The sequence below is a fragment of the Bemisia tabaci genome, chromosome 2, assembly GCF_918797505.1.
Source record: "Bemisia tabaci chromosome 2, PGI_BMITA_v3".
In the NCBI taxonomy this organism is placed as follows: Eukaryota; Metazoa; Arthropoda; class Insecta; order Hemiptera; family Aleyrodidae; genus Bemisia; species Bemisia tabaci.
In genome coordinates, this window is record NC_092794.1 from 28,007,779 (window position 1) to 28,019,969 (window position 12,191).

General features: G+C 40.6%; 2 protein-coding genes across 3 annotated transcripts in view; both read right to left on the reverse strand.

Annotated features, from left to right (window-relative positions):
• The window catches only part of LOC109032483 (uncharacterized), a 102,250-nt gene extending 98,067 nt beyond the window's left edge, over positions 1-4,183 (reverse strand). For both annotated transcript variants that reach the window (XM_072297068.1, XM_072297067.1), the window contains exon 1: positions 3,778-4,183. The gene's annotated coding sequence lies outside the window, so the exon portion shown is untranslated. The remainder of the gene's footprint in view (positions 1-3,777) is intronic.
• Positions 1-12,191, reverse strand: part of LOC140224038 (uncharacterized) — a 73,810-nt gene that overhangs the window by 28,367 nt on the left and 33,252 nt on the right. The gene's annotated exons all lie outside the window — the stretch shown is intronic.

Here is a 12,191-nt window from a genome sequence, read left to right on the forward strand (position 1 = left end):
TATCATATTATATTATAATATATTATACAGATATTTACATTCTTGCCTAGTCAACTAATACCTACCGAAGTTATTGCTTGTGAATTGAAAAAAATATGTTTAAATTTTGTTTTCTCAATACAAAGCTCCTGACGATGGCAATTGTGCCGAAAAGCTTTGACCGAAAATTATATCAATAAACAGTATTATGTAAGTAAATACTTGCACATATTTTAGCACTTTGGCCACACACAGGGCCGGATTTAGGGGGTGGCCACATAGGCCGCGGCCCACGGCGGCAAATTTAGGGGGCGGCAAATTTTACAATTTTTTTAACATGTAGGTAAAAAAAAAATCTGGATTCAGAAAAAAAATTACAAACGAAAAAAGGCGACAACATCTCTCATTTCCTGAGAGTACAGTCATTTCTAATTTTGTCGTTTTTCGGTGATACATGGAACAGCACGTTTAATTAGTCGAGTAAAAATCAAACACGCAATTTGGCCTGGAACGACGCGGCACGGCGCGGAGAGCAATGATGACGAGGACTTGAGATGAAAAGGGAAGCTCTCGGCACGGTGGTCGGCATGTAACACATATAAGCGCCTACATAACTGCATGAACACTTCACGCAATGCGTCAAATACAGTGCGGCCAGCAGCGGTCGGCGTGAAACGCATAGCGCCTACGAGACTGCATGAATACTTCACGCATTGCGCCAAACACGGTGCGGTCAGCGCGGCACGGCGACGGCGGAAGTTAAGATTATTGAACCACATTTATGTTTGTTCTTTCATAATTTTTTCGTTTATTTCTTATAAATGAAAGGCCTTGTTTACACAGAGATAGGTGTACGAAACTTAACTTTTGCGCAAAGTTCCGTGAACTTTTGCTAGTTGTGTTGACAAGGCTTTCGCCCGTGAATGTCCATAGCTACTTGCTGATAATAGCTCCTATACCGATGAGAGTTTTCGCTGGGATAATTAATTGGTATGAGGTTTACCGGGGCTCGTTTAAAGTTCTTTCTATCTTAATTTGGGAACTGAATGACTTCTTGGCATTACGCACTTTTTACTTTGGTTGGCTGTGAAGCTTTCTCTTCATTCAATACCAACGAAGGCTTCAAGAATGTATTTCCTAAGTATTGAAAAAAAAAAAAAAAAAAAAAAAAAAAAAAAAAAAAGAAATCCTCATTTGCGTGATTGCTCTTTGCCACGCAGACAAATTTCGTGGGTGTAGCAATTTTTGTTGAGTTGAATCTAAAAATGAATTTAACGGAAGACGCTCTGTATTGTAATTCTGCCATGTACACCCTGAACATAAAACATTAGAAATTTACAGAGCTTCTTTCTTAGATTCTTTCCGTGACCAAGAAAAAATTATTGTCAATTCAAGGAGGTCGTGCTGAGGTGGCTACGGTAGAGAACGGTGGAACTTGAAGTACCTTGTACACTGTGAGACGTAACTTCGTGACGTGAAATTCATCGACAGATCAAGAGAAAGGAAAAAAAATAAGAATGACAGAAGACAGACTAACGAATGATTGAATAGAGTTGAATTTCCATTACCTGATCAGAATCCACTGAGTGTTTGACGAGCGAGGATGGATGCAGACTCAGACGTGATAGTGGTAATGCAGTACGGTCATATTATAAGAATTACTTTGTATTGAATTAATAACCTTGCTAGAATAGTAAGGGTGGGGTTTTATGTTCGTTGAAAACTATTTGTTGACTTTTAACAGGGTATGCGAGCATACTTTTTGCAATTGTGATAGTTTCACCATAGTACAATTTTGAACTGGCTACTATTTTGTGATCATCATTACCACGAATAACTTTGGTAACGTCCAAAAAACCACAACGGTAACAATTTTTAAACTTTTAAAAGATGGACCATATTGGTAGAAATGAGGGCATCGAATGAGAGACATAATCACGAACGCGTCCGCACTGGCATTTTGACAGTCATTAGTTTTTACGAAATTTCGTCGCGGTTGAAGTGAGGAGCACCTTTTTTTTAAACTTGAATGATACAAATATAAAAATAACTTCGCAACTGCGAGTTTGCCTTTCCATGAAAAACTCAAAAGTTTTACGTTCTGTTTTGATTGGACCACTAGCTGAGTGCGACTTCGAGCAACGCATGCATGATGTTAAGGATATCTGGAATCAACTAGTGGAATGAAAGAAGACGGGTATTTTAAACTCGGTTGCATACATTATAGGGACCCCCCGAGCCCCGTGATTTCAGACTCGTAAGACATCATTTTTAAAGCACTTCTAACTGATGAGATCTTACAGGTATCCCAGTATCCCACCCGTCGGAAAAATTCTGACGTAAAGAACCTGGACAGCTTCGGGACGCATTTAAAATGTAACTTTGCATTATTTATTAGAGAACGACCTTTTCTCAAACTTGAAATATTGGGTAAAACATGAGAGGAAGCTACAGGTGATAAGATGATAAAGCTGTTCGCATTATACCTAATGTATTTCATCTAATGTTCGATAAGGAATATCAAAAGGTTTTGTTGGCTTTCCAAGTAGATATGATAAACTACAATTATTATTAAATCCATGATAATTTGTATGACTTAGAAATACTTCGAATTCAAATATTTAGTAGATACGCTGAGTTAGCTCCGTGAATTAACCACTAGACAAGCTGAGAATTTGAGCATTTTGGAAAGTGTTCCTGCTCCAAAATGTCACGTGGAATACGATTTTTGCAATGATAATTACTTAGATCAACTCTCGAACGAAATAAGTACTAACGTTTCTTTCATCATTGGTTACGAAAAATTTGAATTTCCCACTCATATGAAAGACCAGAATTTGGATCAAACTGCGCCTGGGAGGTTCCTCAATAAACAGAATTCCTTCCCCACCCAGTGTTGTCAATGCGTAAACAATGTGCAATTGCTGATGGTTTAGTGTGTGATTTGACTCAAGTAAACTAAAGGTTTTTTCACGGGTGGAAAGTTTGAATTGATGCATCAAAATCGTGAATCTCTATGTTTGGAGTTACTGTTAGTAATATTCGTTGTAGAGAACAGGTACTATGTGAAATTGCGATGAGAAAAAATAAATTGAATAAGTGCTTAAATTTGCACTTTGTCTAGCGGTCCATTGATGTCTATATAGTTTATGATATCTAAAAATCTGCTAAAAAAAGGAAGAAAGCGAATCCTTTACTAAAATTACTTTAGTCCGATTAAATACGCACGTGATCTAGAGAAATAAAAAAATAAATCGATGATGTGAATGATCCACAAAATTTGTCTTGACTCTCACCAGGATCGCTAAAGACTTGACAATATATTTGGGTAGCGGTCTCGCTGTAGTTGTTATTCTTTATTTTTTTTTAAAAATTGATTAATCGAAATTCATTGCAAAAATTGCCAGTTACTTAAAAGCACCTTGCAAGAGATGAGGTGTCCTCCGTTTTATTTGCTGCTGAGAAACAACTCCAATGACAAACATATCTGAGAAGAGCCCATTCGTAGAGAATATGAATGGCTTTCAAGGGATGTCGAGGATAAAAAATACTGTTATAGCAATAGGTACTCTAAAATTCAATATGAGATCAAAATTTACAACAGGAAATCTATCTAAGAAATCAACTTTAATCTTTCTTATTTTGTTATCTGATTACATAAAAATGCAAAAAGAAAAGTTAAAACATCAGGGGGAAATTCCAAGAAAATTCGTTTTATTAGTGTCATATAATCCTTCGTCTCAAAATCAAGTATTGACGAAAGCGCAGCGAAGGGAGCCACCGTTTAAAATCACTCACAAGCACTTTTTGGGAGAGGTGGTTACGAGGACGGTGAAGAGAATGGAAAACTTTGCCTCCACACTGGAGAAGCAAGTAAGCTCGTATAGAAATTAACACGAAAAGAAGGCGCCGATTTTGGAGGAACGTAGCACCATGTATCGCGAAAGCACGTAAAAACACTGCCCGTGGCAAAAACAAGTAAAAAACGAGGACGGCGCGACGTATAAAACGGGAATAACGCTGAATGGAAAAGGGGGAATTATACAAGAGGGTCTAGTTAAAAAAAAGGCGCGGCCCTAGGATCGGTCGGAACGCAGAGGCGGGACGTTCTTAAGAGGAATAAATGCAACTAGAACTAAAAGCTGAAACTACGGACTCGACTAAATGAAAATCTACGGTTAACTGAACGTTCAACACGTAGCCGTCTCGCGGCGCGGGAAAACTCCCTCCGCCGAAGCGCGCCCCTCACGGCAACCCCCTTCCCGTGACCGCCCACGCCCTCGCACCCCAACTACGCGAAATCCCTTCCCCGGAGGCGGCGGAGGCGGGGGATATTTCCAATCCGCACAGACGCGTCGAGACGAGATGCCGAATCAAACACTCATTAAGTTCCACCTGCCTCTCGCTAGGTCAGCCTCAACCCGAGGTCAATCGTCTCAAGATTAAGAGTGCGGAGGAAATGCGATAAAGTTAGACCGTATTACTTGGAGAAAAGTTCGGCACAGCTTAAGAAACTCCGGGAATCTGATTTTGCGTGGAAAGCTCGCGACCCAAAATGGTGTGCGTTCGTAACACAAGGGATAGAACTTTGTTTCTTACGCCGCATGCAAGTATTCGGTGCAGGTAGCAGAAGTTCTCGGTCGTAGAAACCAAACTTCCGTTCATTCAAGCATTTATAACCATAGTTACAAGGAAAAAAGAGCCAGGGGTTCACCCTAAAATCGGAGCACTACCCCCTTTCTTGGATGATATGGACATTTCCAATTAATTGTGATAGTAACGCAACTCAAGTTGGGGTAGTGCCGCAACATTTGGGTTAGTGGTTACTACCAATTTATTGAGGTACTACCACAATGGGTCAGTTGCTCTGGTCACAGAATCGTGTTTTGATGTTTTATTCTTGCAGATCAACTAAAAATAATAAGATCTGCCCAAACAGCAACTTTCTGCGTGGAATATCAACCGAGATATCGTCCTTTGAGAAGTGGGGTTTTTGACGTCATCCGCCGCGGTAGCACATGCACTACCGCGATGCATGACGTCAAAACCCCGAATTTTCAAAGGACGATACCTTGGTTCATATTCAACGCAGAAAGTTGCTGTTTGGGCAGATCTTCTTACTTTTAGCTATAGTCTACAAGAATCAATAATCAAAACACGTTTCTCGTACCAGCGCAACTGGCCCATTAATTAGGATACTACCATAACTATTCGGGGTGTACCACGCTTAATTGGAAAGGTCCAAATCATCCAACAACCTCGTGCTCATTTTTTCTATGTCTTGTTAGCCACGCTGAAACTAGTTTCCTTTATTGAAGAATTCCGTCATCTGAACCAAAAGTTCAGTCCTGACGACCGGAATCATCAAACCGAAAATTTTGTTGGGGTATTGAGGTTCGGTCCATGAAAAGAGTGGTTCGGAATAGCGTTTCTTGATCGGTTGGTTAATGGATTAACCTATTTATTTATTGGACAATCGAATATTCAGTGATCGATTAACAATCGGATTAAAATTAATCGATTAATGTGAGAATTTTGAAACGATAACTTTTCAAATCAACAACCTGTATGATGAAGTGCTCGCCAGGGTTCCAACAGGTGTGAATCAGGATTTGTGTTGAATTTGAGAATCAAAACTCGAAGTGCTGAACATTTTTGATGATAATTTGGCAAATGTTGGCAAAATTTTATTTTGTATTTTCTGTTTTCCCTGTTTATAATCCTGTTTTTTCAATAAACATCAGCACCTTTGGGCTTAAGGCTGAAATTTTTAGAGTGTTTTGCTGAATTTTTCGACCCAAATACTTGTAAATTTTCGATTAATCGGTAGTAAATAATCGAGCAAGAACTGAAATTTAGAAGAGCGAATCGACTTATTCGGCCTAAAAAATGGGCTCATTTGGTACTTCTTTCTCTTTTTACTGCCACCAGCCACCATATTTTTGGTGTTTTACGAAGGAGACAGATACTGACTCTTCCTGTCCCACTGTCCCATGTTTTGTCTGTTGCCAGTGTTAAGTGAAAAAAATCCTACCTAAATTCAAAATTTTGTAAATGTTGAAGGAATAATATAACAAATATTACATCAGTGGGTAAGACTGTTTTCAATGTGATTGGTAAGGACGTTCAAAGTGAGGCTGATTCAAGGGAATTGAAGAATTTTGTCAGAGGTCAATAAGGATCGAAAAGAGTAATTTTTAATGAAAAACTTGCGGAAATAAAACCTCAGTAAGTTTTAAGATGTAACGTCGAATGACTCAATCAGTGATGAATGAAGGATGAAGAGGAACATCTCAAACTCACCCGATGTTTGCAAAGGAAAATAAATTGAGTTGGAACTAAAGAGAAAGCTGAAGAGAAAATCATTAAGTATTTTCAAGAAGAGCCAAAGTGCGTATTTCCAATTGAAAGACGATCCATTACCCTCTTAAAAATGAGTTTTCATACGATACAACGAAATAACAGGGTTACCGAGAATCCCTCTTTCCAGATAACTTGAAATGAGGGTGGAATAAAAAGAAAAACAAAAATAATTCGTGGAAAATGTTTCTTCTCCTTCAATTCGTCTTTGCCTCACCCCAGATCGCTCCTCCGTATATTTTATACTTCTTTACTTCAGCCTGATATGAATCACAATTTGATGCGTAGATTTTATTGATTAGAGAGAAAAGTTTAAGAGCTATGAACACAGCGTGAAAAAGGTATCTATCTCTATTGTCCCCTAATTCTGTCATGTGGAACCACTGCCGGCAATTGGCTATACCAGAATACAGAGTGCCTCAGACTACCCTTGCTATGCTTTTTTCTCGGTTGATTTAGGTTGCACGAAGTAAGGACCGCGGGACCCCAAGGAATCCGAATTTCATGGTCCCGAAACCGAAAAGTCGGTGGTCCCGACCGAATTGCGATTCAATCAGAATTGAAAGGTACGGAAAAATTTCCTTTAGATTGCCCCTAGAAAATCCAAAATCGGTGCACCTTAGGCCCAAAAAGGACCCCCCGAAGAGGGGCATAGTATTCTCCTTCATAGTTTCTCTTTGGTTGCAAAAATGACGTAGATTCTCTGCATAAATATGGTATAACCTACACTGGAGAAAAAAGTCTCTTGGATCAAAAACATTTAACAAGGCAAAATATTCTCAATTCAATTGGATTTTTGCAGGAATCGAAGGAAAATCCGCTTACATTAAGAGGCTTGGATCTCAATTCGAACGAACATCCGATTGAGTCACGAGTATTTTGTCTTGTTAAATTTTTAAGCGTCTGGACTATGGGTTCAAGAAACTTGTTTTCCCAGAATAGGTAATCGACCTCTGGGAATCCGAATTTCATGGCCCCGAAGCCCCCCTAGTTTCCTTTCGGGATAAACAGGGGGGTTCAATTTTACAAGTCCGGATTCCTCTTCGAATCGAATCTTTCAATTGAAGAGTGCAACAAATTTAAACCTTAATTGACCCCCGAGAGTTTAAGTTGACCCACGTAGCGCCGAAAAGTAGCTCCCTATGGAGGGCAGTGGCGCCTCCTCGAAAAAATTGGTTTCTGGTCGCAAAATTGTCGTAGATTCTCCGAAAAAACGTGGTCCTACGTAACTAGCGCGAAGGGAAGCTGAGGTTAAAAACACTAATACGAGGAAACTGTTTTAACGCGCAACGTTTGATGGAAAACAGGTAAAGTTTTTCTAGGTCGGACCTACTTTCGTGGCCACTCTCATCAGGCTCTGAATAAGAATCCGAGAGGAAAAATATAACAGTGTGTGCATCTATAGTGAGAGCAAGCTAAAATTTTTATTGCAACCTTATCCGCATAAACCGTGTTGATATTTAATATCACGTAGTGATATCTGCATACGCTGCTTTCTCCCGTAACTGAAAATCCTTCATCGATTGCTGATTGAGAACCTAATGATAGCCTCGTTAATCCGGCGGAGGCCGGAGGTCTATGCAATATGCAGAGCAATAGCATCTCTCTAAGTACTTCCGGTTTGAGCTGTTGTCAGAGACGCAAAGCAGTTGAGCGCATGGCATATCGATGGTATGAAACGAATAACTCAATGCCGCGATTGCTGCGTTTCAACATTTTGCCACTAATAAATGCTGTCTAAAAGAAATCAACAAATATTCTTAATAAGTAAGATTGATGGTTTTTCACAGTCGGACGTAAGTTTGAAGAAGAGTATTCCCTTAAAGTGTCACAGTGTTTGCCTTATGGTTAACTTGGCGTTCGATAAGTACCTATAAGTACCTATCCCACAAAAAGTAAATACGGAATCAGGGCGAAAGTTGTTTTTGGATGTGAAAAAAGACAAACTGAGTTAATCGATTCATTTGCGACGCAAAATAGGAAAACTCGAAGAGATAAAAACATGAATGTTCTAAAGAAAAAGTAAGCTATTCCACGCGAATCAGATTGTATTTGTAAAGCGTTACGTTTATCTCTTTAATCAGCGAATTTTGGCTGTTTTTTATTTCTTCGAATTTTGTAAAAAAAAAAGAAAAAAAAAAAGAATTGGATTCATCGATGAGCCTCATGAATCTTTTAGAGAGTCCATAACTTTCATATTGGTATTAATGTGAGTAAAAAGCACAACTATTGCGAGTGATGCTTCGAAATTTTCTTATAGGTAAATTGTACGCCTTAATTTTTGCGTTCATAATAATTATTATTGAACCAAAACGGACGCAGCCTCTAATATCGACGTTTTTATCAGAGACTATGGAGATGGATTTTATAAAGTTTCGGACATATGGAAATTACCGAGACATTCTTTACAAGAAATAAGAGCTTCAGCTGTTATAGGTAAATTAACATCTTCCGGACTCCGTCGTTATTTCTAGAAAGACTGGCTACTTCCTGCAAGATTGATGGACCATCGACTGTGTGGTTTGTGTTTAGACTGGTACTCAAACTGAAAGTGCGCGAGCTATATGCCTAGTATTTCAATGTTCAATGTACACGTTGTCCATATTTAAATTTCCTCAGTGCATGAGAGAGGAGACTTGAAATGTCCCCTGGGTGTCATGCGCGTAGCATTCAGTTTGCAGTTCTCATATATTATTTTCCCGAGTCCATATGTTCACGGGTGTTTTCGATGCATACGAACACTCAATTTACTTTTGGTGAAGTCGTGCGATAGTTCGATTCGATTTTAATTAATATGGGATACATCGCAAAATTTTGCGTGCGCCTTTGATCGACCCCTACGCTCATTCTCGATAGCTCGATGCCTCGAAATAAAGCGCGGGAACAAAAGGCACTCTGAGGAGAGAGGTGGAAAATATCCCCCTCGTCTGACTCTTATCCAAACAAACGTTGTGAGTTTAGCAAGTTAGACTAAGTTGGCCGAGATGGATATTCAAATGGAGGGCTCGAATACCGCAGGATTTAATTTTTACCTCTGTTTTTCTCAGCCAGTCAGCATGCATCGTATCAAATCTTCATTAAGCAGCCACAATACCTATCTCAGAACAAACATCACCATCCAACATAGCTCGCGTGAAAGTGGACCTAACTAGGCGAATTTTCGCGAGCGGATTCGGCCGACTTTTTTAACCAGATCAGCAGGGTTGCACACCAAATAGGAAAGCGCTCTGCTGAAGTCAAGAAGTAAACAGGTGCTTGATGAATTTTGGACAACGTTTGCAACCATCCACTTTTCAACCCACCCCTGGAGGTGAGTCGACCTCCTTGGATGTGTTCATTGTTGCCAGTATGAAAACCAAATACTGTAGACGCAACATCACTCATCAGGAGGAATTTTGTTTTGTTGTAACGAAGGTAGGCAGCGAGTCAAAAACTGCAACCGAGTCCACCCGCGAAAATTTGCCCTAAGACTTCGCACAATAACCACCGCCAGACACCTACCGGAAGCATTCAAAGTCCAATGCGAGGACAAACAATTTTCCAAAAGAACGTTCAAAACTCCACGATCCTTTCCTTACGGTTCTTTCTTCAAAACCCCACCTCATGAACCCACTCTTGGAAGTGAGATCTTCAGCTCAAGATAAATTATTTTTAAAAACTTTTCATAACTAGAAAACAACATTGCTAGAGCAGGGTCAGTGCTGTAATTCTTTGAGTTGCAGGTCAATTTACCTGAGGGCGGCAAATGTTGTAATTTTTTCAAATGTAGGTATCAAGAAAAAAATCTGATTCAGAAAAAAATTACAACCGAGAAAAAGCGAAAAAATCTCTCAGCTCCTGAGCGTTAAAGTATGGTATTTTCTAATTTGTTCGTCTTCCGGTGATAAAAAACAGCGGCTTTCATTAGTCTAGTTGAGAGAGAGACCAAACACGCAATTTGGCCTGGAGCGGGGCGGCGGTGAGAGCAATGATGACGCGGACTTGAGATGGAAAGGAGATGCCCTCGGCGCGCCGCCGGTCAGCATGAAACACATATTAGCGCCTACAAGACTCCATGAATACTTCACGCATTGCGTCAAACGCAGTGCGATTAGCAGCGGTTGGCGTGAAACTCATAGTTCCCACAAGACTGCATTTAATACTTCACGCATTGCGTCAAACGTGGTGCGATCAGCAATGGTCGGCGTGAAACGCATAGCGCCTACAAGACTGTAGAGATACTTCACGTATTGCGCCAAACACAGTGCGGTTGGCGAGGTGGCGAAAACCACATTCATGTTTATTCTTTGCATAAATTTACTCACTTTTGCGAAAGAACGCTCATCTCTGTACATTCCTTGGCCATCTTGGTTAGAATTGGAATCTGCAGATTGGCAGTGAAATTTTGGGCGTTAGAAGTTGGTTAGGTGGGTGGCTGCACTTTTGGGCCCTAAGCCCTCCATGAAGCGATCTGTCCATACTCTCGCCTAATAGGTACTCTAGTAGGCACGGGATGACTGTCGCCTGATAGTAGGTAGTATCATAAACGGATGTTCCCTTTGACGGTATCATCACAAAATGTGCTGCCGCGTCGGTCCAGAGCGAGAGCGAGTTGGGAACCGCTCGAGAGATACTTGGCTCCGGCAGTGAACGCCCGACAGTCGCTAGCGCTGCTGCAAAATGTCAAAGTTCATCGGAGAAAAGGCGGCAATTCAAAATCCTCGTGCGGAACGGAACGGATCGCTCGACTCGAGCTCGGCTGATTATCAAGCTTCAAAGTTCCTCGGCCTCTCAACGAATACTCATCTTTGTGCTATGCACCTGACATTCCCGTCTTCCTTGCCCCTCCTCCTTCTTCATCCTTCACCTCCACCGCTCAACAGTCAACAGGCCTCTTCTCCTCATACCCGTGAGTGTGAGCCATGAACTTGATCATCGCAGCACGAAAGGAAGCGCCGAAAAAAAAAAGTTTGGTCACACGTTTTAAAGTTGAATCAGTGAGAACGAAAACACACCAACTCGAAAAGATTAAAATAATCAAGACCGGCACAAAACTGTCCAGAAGGCGAAGATGTTAGTCGAAGAAAAATATTTTCAGTGCCGAAAGACAAGTACCTGGATACTTTACAGATGCATTTTGGAACAAATGCGCTAACTTCAATGATCTTCATAAAAATTGACTGTCTTTAATGAAAATTGAGCATTTTCAGGTTACCGAGTTGGTGTGTTTTCGTTCTCATTGATTTAGTTCAGTTCATATGGAAGACGGGATATAGTTCACCTTGCATGACCGGAAATCGGTCTGCCTAATTACTCGATTGACTTTTAATATGTTTAAATGTTGAACCAAGAGGTATCGATCAGTGGCATGGTGTGCTTTGCGATATATCGATTGATTTGCCATTTAAACCTATGGTAAAGAATCGATTATGAAGAAGTTTGCTACGAACACCCTGTTTATCGATCCTTTTCCATAGGTTTAAATGGCATAACAATCGGTATATCGCAATTCACGCCACGCCACTGGTATCGATACTATCTCAGGGAAAAGCCGCCTGTTCGATGTATCGAATACAATCCCCCGCCAACTCTCGAGATGGTCGTGGCGATCTGGTGCAACCCTTAACTGCACTGAAGATAAATCACGCGTGGTATGAAAGGTTTTCTATTTTTCACGAGCAACGGTAAAAAGTTCTCTATCAAGCAAGTGCTTTTCTCGATGCGGAAAGAGCTGATACGGTTTTAAAAGAGCGACAAAAATAAAAGGATATCCGTGCTGGCGCTCGTGAGAACTTCCAAGAGCCGTATTCACGCGCGCTCTGTGGTCCGAACGGCGAGTATGGAAAATGAAAATGCCGCGCGTAGGGTGAGGC